The sequence below is a fragment of the Peromyscus leucopus genome, chromosome 9 (genome assembly GCF_004664715.2).
Source record: "Peromyscus leucopus breed LL Stock chromosome 9, UCI_PerLeu_2.1, whole genome shotgun sequence".
NCBI lineage: Eukaryota > Metazoa > Chordata > Mammalia > Rodentia > Cricetidae > Peromyscus > Peromyscus leucopus.
This window is the reverse complement of record NC_051070.1, coordinates 62,130,224-62,139,201: the sequence shown is the minus strand read 5'-3', so window position 1 is coordinate 62,139,201 and position 8,978 is coordinate 62,130,224. Positions and strand designations below refer to the sequence as shown.

The 8,978-nt window shown below is 44.6% G+C and overlaps 1 pseudogene; it reads right to left on the bottom strand.

Moving 5' to 3' along the window:
• Positions 1-2,964: 2,964 nt before the first annotated feature.
• LOC114693875 overlaps positions 2,965-8,978 on the bottom strand; it is a 29,336-nt pseudogene continuing 23,322 nt past the window's right edge.

The following is an 8,978-nucleotide window of genomic DNA, read 5'->3' as shown; positions in this document are numbered from 1 at the left end:
AAATGTATGACATATTGGGACTTATCCCAGTTTTGTAGGAATATATACAAAAATAGCTTAATGACCTTGGGGATGGACAATGAGCCAGCTTCTTTCCTAATTAAATTCTTTAAGTTCACTGGTGTGTAACTGCACAGATAACAGTTCAGCTTGCTGCCTCCCAGGGAGGGCCAGGCAAGTGAAGCCAGAGCCGGCTTCTGAAACAGTGTACTGTCCACACCCCCTGTATCGTTTCTCCATAGAAATCAGCTCCCATAAGTTCTCAATAAATTTAATGGAATATTATTTTTAAATGTTACACTTAGGCCATGCTTTGATCACACATTTGGTGGCTCAACAATACCTGCTAGAAAAACCCTAATGCCATAGTGCCTTTGACAACCTGATATAACCTATCTTTTTAGTCTGACCAAAACTATGGTCTCATGTGGTCTAGATAGAACTGATTTGGATCCACTTTTCTTGTCCAGCTCCAGCTATCTGAACATCTTCCTTGCTTGGGAAAGTTCTTCTCTTGTGTGCTTTCCAAGTGCTCTGTGATCCAGCGTCAAGGTCACTGTGCAGGACTCATGTCTCTTCTAGGCAGAGCCTGTAGCTGTGTTCCAGGTGGCTCTGAATACGCTTCACTTCTAGCGCCATGCGGGCTACATACTATGATACATGATGACTCAGAACACAGAGATCAGAATCCAAGTTTTCCTCAGCTCTTGGTTTCCAGTGTCACATAGAGAATTGTCATATCACAGGAGATTGGTAAATAGATACTGTTTTCATTTAGTTAGAACTTCAAATTGTAAGTTTTCAAAATTTCAACTTTTTCAAGGTCTCAACTTACTTGATAATATTTTCTTTATCACCATCTTCCAACAATTAACACATTCTGTGTCCTAATCATTGTCCCAAGGTTTACATATGTTACATCAAAATATATTGAACAAGATGCCCTTGCTTTCTTTAATAAATGCTATCAGTATTGCAGTTATCTTGCAGGTATTTTAACAATTTCCTCCACTACCAATGAAGTCTAGATGTCGCCAAGTTATTCTTACCGATACCAAAGTCCGTATTATCTGCATTTACACCAGATATATCGATGTGTCCATACATGCCTAATTATATGTATAAACTCATAATTACTATATGTTATATAGTTCATTATCAAACAAATTAAGTTTCTTCAAGCCAGTCTTACTAACCTTGGATCATTTCCACACATTTATATATCTGTCAGTCAGTTTTGTATGAAAATACTTTGATGTAAGGATTACTCAGTTATCAAATTGTGAATGACTGTGTATATAATTTACTCATTTGCAAATCTTAATTGAAGAACGACTGTGTATCAGATTCTGTGGTAGAAAAACGGATAACTGTAGATGTAATTCTAAACAGTCTTATTAAATAAGAAACACAGAGCCAAATGCAGAGTTAAAAGCCCAAGAGGTCAGAGCAGTAGCTAAGAGCTGAGACTAAGACCTCCTTCTTACCACCCGCTGCCACTGCCATCCTTCCCCTGAGAAAGAGACCTACTTCCTGTGTGTCTGTCTTTTTATTGACTTTCTGTTCTGCCTTCTCATTGGTTATAAACCCTACCACATGACCTCCTCATCATTGCCTGTCTATACAGACCTCCATGTCTTTATGGTTGGTATTGAGATTAAAGGCATGTGTTTCCATGCTGGTGGTGTCCTTGAACACCCAGAGATCTACCTGCCATGTGATCAGGATTAAGGGTGTGTGTTACCACTGCCAGACTTTTGTTAAATGGCTTGTTATTAGCTCTGACCCCCAGGCATTTTTATTTATTAACATACAAATAAAATCACATTTCAGCACAAATAAAATATCACCATATTAACCATGGTTCTTATCCTCATGAAAGTGTAATTTAGGCCAGGGAATAATCTCCAGGTTTAGAATAGACTTGAGAAGGCATAAGGCCTGCCCCTGAGTGTCTGTCCCAGTAGGAGGGCGATGCTTTCTCCTTCAACTGTGGCCAGGCTAGAACATGAAGCTGGAGGCCAGGGAGGCTACCTGCTTCCCGGTCTTCTGTGTTGACTGCACGTGCTCTTTATTTACTCAAGATCATTTCATAGACCTGTTAGCATAGCATTGTGCTGAAAAAAAAGGGTCAGTAGCCTACTGCTTGCTCTTACCAGGGAGGCCTTGGAGAGGCTGCTTCAATACAGCTACACCATGAAAAATAGCTGAGGCTATCTCTCAACGTGGCACAATAGTTAAATACTGTATATCAACATGATCTATAGTAGCTACTGTCCTATAAAAACTAATTTCTGCTTAGCCACAATTGTTGGATTGTGAAGTCTATTCAACCAAATTCCATCGAAAGCTTCCATCTCCATAGTTCATTGTTCTTGACTATGAAACCTTTTCCAGTGTGGCCTCCTCTGTGTTCTCCTGTCTAGGACACATCTCAGCAATCCTTCCCACTAAGTCTTCACTCTCTGAGTGCCCTGCAACTTATAGACGAATCTGTTGTTCCCAGCACAGTGTCGTTGGCTGAGGGGAGGGTTTTCAGAAGCAAAGCTAAAGTTCAGCAGAGGTCTTCAGAGAATGCCAGCATTGACCGGCAGCACGGAGAACTGCCCATGCAACCAGTGTCCGCCTGCCTCGCTCGTCACCACCATGGCTGTCCCAGCTTTTCTTCCTGGGAGAACTCAGGAGTGCCTGAGTGCTTCTTATAGGGCAGTGGCAGGTCTTCCTGAGAGCCCCCATCCCCAAGACCCCCTGCGCCGAACACATAGTTTATCTCCATGATTACTAATAAAGAAAGCAGGCTTAATGACTCCTTATTTTAAAAAAAAAATCACATCCAATTTTATTCTAGTTCTCCAAAATGTATACCAAACATGCATATTGCTTCTAAAATGCATGTCACCCTTCATATAATGGTTATTACATCTTTCTTTTATTCCTTCTTCACTCGCTTTTCTTTATAGTTCTTTAATACTGGGTTGCCCAGTTAAGAACCTCTGACCTACTCTTCTGATTAAGTTTCTTTCCAATACTAATGACCAACACTAGCTTATAAAAGGAAGACTTTTGATCTTATCAGTCTCTTGTTAGGGTGAGAGCAGGCTGTCACCCGTGACCACATGGTCTAGTGTAGAATCAATCTTAGCGTCTGACCTTGAGTCCCTAATCAAAGTCATAGTCTATCTTTCAGCTTCTTCTGGGGCCATGTTCAGTTTATCTGTCAACACATTAATGCTGGTACACTGGTAGATGCAATAAACGTCTCAAATATGGTGAGACAGGCATTTTCAATGAAGTCTGGGTGACAGGCCACCCAGAAGTCATTCACAAGCACTGATTTACTTTCAGCTTTTCCTGAGCCCTGTCAAAATCAAGGTTACCATACAAGCGTTGAACAAGTTCTGTAACTGGTTCTGTACATGTGTAAGACATCTGCTGAGGAACTTTTACTAGTAATTCCAGTACCCGAGGGCAATACTGGACATCTTTGTTATGACAGCAGAGATCGAACAGTGAAAAATACGTTGGCACATTGTCTGAACTGTGTAAGGTACTGTGGCTGGTAACAGAGATCAAGAATATTATCCCACCCTTTGGGGTGGTGGAAAAAATGAACAGAGACCAATGAATAAGCCGTGTTCACTGCTGAAGACTGTTGGGGTCCAAGAGAAGCCCCCAAGAAAGACCAACAGTCACGTAAGCAATTTAGCAAGAACATTTATTTCCAGCATGGTGGGGGTGGCAAGTAGCGACCCCAAAGGGGGGGGGGGTTGCAAGCTCCTTTTAAGCAGAGTTAGGGGAATTCCAGAGAGGAAGGATTAATCTGGTGCTGATTGGTGGAGGAAAGATTAGTCTGGGAGTTGATTGGTGGGAGGCTGTAGTGGTTAGAGACCCTTTGGTGGTGGGGGGAGGGGTCTAGTGTCTAAGGGCTTGTTGACAAGAGGGTAGGGAAAGCTATCTTTAGCTGGCCGAAGTCTGGGGGGACATCTGCTGAGCCAGTAGAAGGGACTGGGGGACCTGATGAGCCGGCAGGAGTCTGGAGGGCACCTGCTGATTGGTTGCCCCTAAGGTGTGGTTTGCCTGAGAATTGCTTGCTCAGCTCCAGCCCGATCTAGTGAACCGAAACTAAGGCCTGGTCCATGCCAGGGCTGCTAGGGGAGCCTGTTAGGGCCCTGGCTTGGCCATCCAGTCCTTCCAAAGACATGTAAGAGCTTCCATGGCTGCAGCCAGTGCTGCATGGAGATTTTAGAGGCCAGTTTTCCACAGTATTTGTGAATTACAGTATTTGTCACTGAAACCAAAACCCTGAAGAAGTAAAGATAGTAATTTCCACTCGCATCATTCAGATCGGCCGCGTGCATCTAAACACCCTTGCCTAAGCTGGTACTTGTCTGCAACGTAGGCAAACAGTGTCTGGCCATCCCTGGCGGACGGCGTCTGCCCTGTGGCTTCTGTATCTTCAAACATCTTCACAAGTGGGTCCGTTGTTGCCTGAAGTTGTTGGAGTTGTGCAACAGTTCTTTTTTCTCTCTAAGTATGAGGAACAGCACATAGAGCAGTGATTCTCAACCTTCCTAATGCTGCAACCATTGAACACAGTTCCTCGTGTTGTGGTGATACCCCGAATATAAAATCACTTTTGTTGCTACTTCATAACTGTAATTTTGCTACTGTTTTGAATTGTAATGGAAATACCTGTGTTTTCTGATGGTCTTGGGTGACTTCTGTAAAAGGATCATTTGACTCCCAATGAGATCTCCGCTCACAGGGTGAGAACCACTGATATAAAGGTTTTCGTACACAGCCATAGCCATGCTGGCATCACTGAGAGGATCCAGTTTTTCTTGTAGCAGTTCCTTTTCATTATATATCTCCTCCACAGAAAGGCACTCCTGGAGCAGAAAGGCTGCATGCCAGTCCAGACAGTGAGCAAATGTGACTTGTCAAGCCTCAGATTCCGAGTGGTGGCTGGACATGCCCGGAAACAGTAATCTTGTCAACAGACGCTGAGGAGACTGCAGCTCTGTCTGGGAAGCCACCTGGGCCTGGGTGACATGGTAGCTGCAGCCAGATCAGATAGCTGCACCCGCTGGGTGCTGGCACCTCATCATGCCACAGACGCTGCACAGGTGTTTCATAGGGGGTGTCTCTGTCAGCTGGAGATGCAACTGTAGGTGTGTGCTCTGGGGAGACTCCATGAGTGCACACAGTCAGCTTCATGCCTTTGAGCCATATTTATGACCTTTTCAAAGGCAGGTGAAGAAAAGAAAAGAAAATATCTCAATTAAGAAACAATTAGTAAATTAAATTCTATTTTAATCCCATCACTATCGTTCTCTCAGATGAAGAAAAACTACAAGATATTCTTAGTTATTCTCTACTGTTGTGAGGAAACACCATGACCAAGGCAACTTATAGGGAAAAAAGCATTTAATTGGGGGCTTGCTTACAGTTTCAGACGGTTAGTCCATGTTCATCATGGAGTGTGGGGAGCCGGCTCTAGGGTTCCTGGTGGCTTTACCCAGCAGGTCCGCATAGAGGATGATCAGGACCACGGGCCTGAGTGCAGGTGTCTGAGATGGTCTGCACTTGGCTGTGCTGGGGGAGGAGGTCTTTTGCTCCACACCTTGGCGTCTCTATAGAAACCCTAGGGCAGAGACAGTCGGGGCCGTTGGAATAGGTTCCAGGCCCTCTCGAGGCTGTCCTTTATTTTCTATCTGTTTATCTCCGCAAGATTCTCCACTATAAATCCTTCTATCTAATATTTCTTGCTGCTCACACTCAAGAAAACTCTGGGGAACTGTGGGGGTGGTGGGTAAACGCCCCACAATGGAGGGGAGTGTGAACACAGGCAGAAAGGCAGGCATTGGCTAGTCAAGTCACAGACAGCTACATCCTGATCCACAAGCCTGAGGCAGAGAGACAGTGAGACTGAGCCTGGCATTGGGCTTTTGAAGTGTCAAAGCCCACATCATAGCAACACGTCTCCTCTAACAAGTCCACACCTCCTAATCCTTCCTAAACAGTGCACCAACTGGGGACCGAGTATTTGAATATATAAGCCTATGGGGGCCATTCCTATTTAAACCACTCCAGATGGCTTGAGCCAGAGAGATGTTTGTGCTTCTTCCTATCCCCTTTCATTTGTGTGTCCCTGTGGCTGTTAATGCTATGGTGGCTTCTAACAAGGAACGTCAGGGTCTGCAGCAGCAAATACCTCTTTTGGGAAATAGACTTCATTCACCCGGTGGTCACATCCCCCGTTATCTGGGGTTCATGTCCTGCCAAGCAATGGAGCCTAAACATCCCTGCATCCATACAGAGGGATGAAAGATTCACTTGGAGTGGATTCTGTGCTGTGAGAACATGAAAGAGTCTTGGCGATTCCCCAAAATACTTAGAATGTGAGGAGGGAGGTGTGTGGTGTAAACTCCAGAGCAAGCCAGTGTGCTGCAAGCCAGTGTGCTCCAGCCAGGGTCATGCAGCCCCTACTTGGAATAGGAACCTTCTGCTGGAGTTTGATGAGGAATTGCTGGTACTGAAAATCTAGTAAATGATCCTCCTCTCTGTGTAGTCAAATCGCTGTGGGCTACAGGAGGGGTTTAGAAGGTGATTTTCTGACCCTACACATCTCCTACCACAGGCCATAAAACAAAGCCAGCTTCTCTCTTCCTCTTAGCCAAGCCCCTTGAAGTTGTTTTGGGACTTGGGCTGTGTTAATGATTTGAAGAAGACACAGGAAGAGATTTTGAGAGTGACTTCAACTCAGAGGCTCCAAATGTGTCAATCCTAGGAGATAAGCTTGAGGAGTGAGACTATCGACCTCACCAAGGCTGGTATTGCCTCATAAACCACTAGTGTTTCTATAACTAAGACAATCCCTGTCTTAATCATAAACAGTCATGTAGTCTCATGCTTGATTATAGCACTCACAGGCAAAAGGTATGAGACGTCCCTACCATCAGGGATGATTCTAGAAATACCTTGAGGACCCAGAGAGTAAGACCCTCCATGTTCTTCTGTAACCGCTTCTGAGATGTTGGAGACAGACAACTAAAGAAGCTCTGAACAAATCTCTTATAGTGAGAAATGCCCAGAAGAAAATCAGACAGGGTAAAGGGGACACACACTTTCAGGTCAGCCCACAGCAATGCAGAGGTAGACACCATGGTGAGGCAGTGGGAGAGAGTGGATATGGTGGCCTCCAGAAAGGGACACCCCACCTGCCACTGTGCACAGCTCAGCAGACAACCATTCATCCGCCTGAAGGCTTTGACTCACATTTGTGGTGACAGAAAAGTCCTCTGGTAGGGAAAACAATTAGTGCATCCCTACCACCTTCCCTCTGGGAGCAGAGAGGAGGGACTGGGGCCTTAATGAACACCCTCCTTCCCGTGGAATTAGCAAACTATGATGGAGACAGCTTAGCTCCAAAGAAGACATTCCTTACCCAAAAGCTTTTGGCCAGAGCCGTCCACACTCTTTCAATATCCATACAGAAACATTTATAATAACCACATGCTCTATCTAATCACAGCCATCTGCAGCCATCACCTACACACAGTGCTTGCCACATCCCCTGGAAGAATCTCAATTTGCAGGCTCGGGAAGGGGAAGGAGGTTTTCCACCTCCCCCTTGCTAGTGGATTAACAGCCAGACTACAGCCAGCCAGTGCCAAGTTTTTCTGCCAAACATGTGGTGCTTTTGACACAAGGCAAAGGAGCCACTCTAGTACCCTCAGTATTTACGTTTTCCTTTCTTACAGGCAAGAAGTACTCGGAATTCCTATTTACGCAAAGCCTCACTAAGGTTGGGTATGGTGATGCCGTCCTGCAACCCTGTAGCCTGGACAGGGGGACCGCTTTGAATTCCAAACCAGTCTAAAGTGCAAATTGAGACCCTATCTTAAAGTATAAAAAAGAGCTGGGTGGTGGTGGTGCACGCCTTTAATCCCAGCACTTGGAAGGCAGAGGCAGGTGGATTTCTGTGAATCCAAGGCAAGCTTGGTCTACAGAGCGAGTTCCAGGATAGCCAAGGCTGTTACAGAGAGAAACTCTGTCTCAAAACAAAACAAAACAAAAATAAATAAGCCAATCTTTAGTTGATGAACACTTTCAACTTTCTACATAATAAACATTTTTATGGAGAAAACTTACGAGTTTTATTTCATCTTGTTCTTTTTATTCTTTCTATTGAGATCTCATCCAGTTTTATAGTAAGTCAAATTAAGCCATGGGAGGGAAATAAAAATGCAAACTATTTACCCAACCCACATATTAATCACTCAACTCAGATGAGGGTGAAAGCTGCATGCGTAGCTAAGTGTATACACTAGTGTTAAGACTTACATGTAAAAATAAACATAATGTCCTCTGTGGGCTCATGTGCTTCAACTCGGTTCCTGGCAGCGCTGTTTTGGAATGCCTGTGGAACTTTTAGATGTGAGTACCCGGCCGGAGGAAGGGGGTTGCTGGACAGGCCTTATGGGGGTTATACATAGTCTCTCTGCTTCTCACTGAGAGGTGAGCAAGATCCTTGATGCAAGATCCTGCCACCCCAGGGCTCCACCCCACGCTGTGCCTTCCTTTCCCACACCGTGAGCGCAAAGAAATACCTCCCCTGTAAGCTGCTTTTTCTGGATAATTAGGCATAGCATTGAGGAAGTAACAAATACACCTAGAAGAAATGTGTACATATTTCTGAAAACAGGACTGTCTACAGCAGCTAAGTTAAAAAAAAAAAAAAAAATCAGACCAGAAACAAATGATTCACAATAAAACACGATTTTTTTTTCCCACGGGGCTCAAATCTTAACAGATTAAGATTCCCAAAACAAGGATGCAGCACACCGGTAACAAGCTGCTTTGGAGCTATGGGCTCCCCTCCCCCACCAATCCGAACAGCGACTGCGTTCAGAAAGACAGCAACTGTTTGAAACCGACTTAATCCACATCCTCTTCTGTGTTTGCGAGTTCTCTCT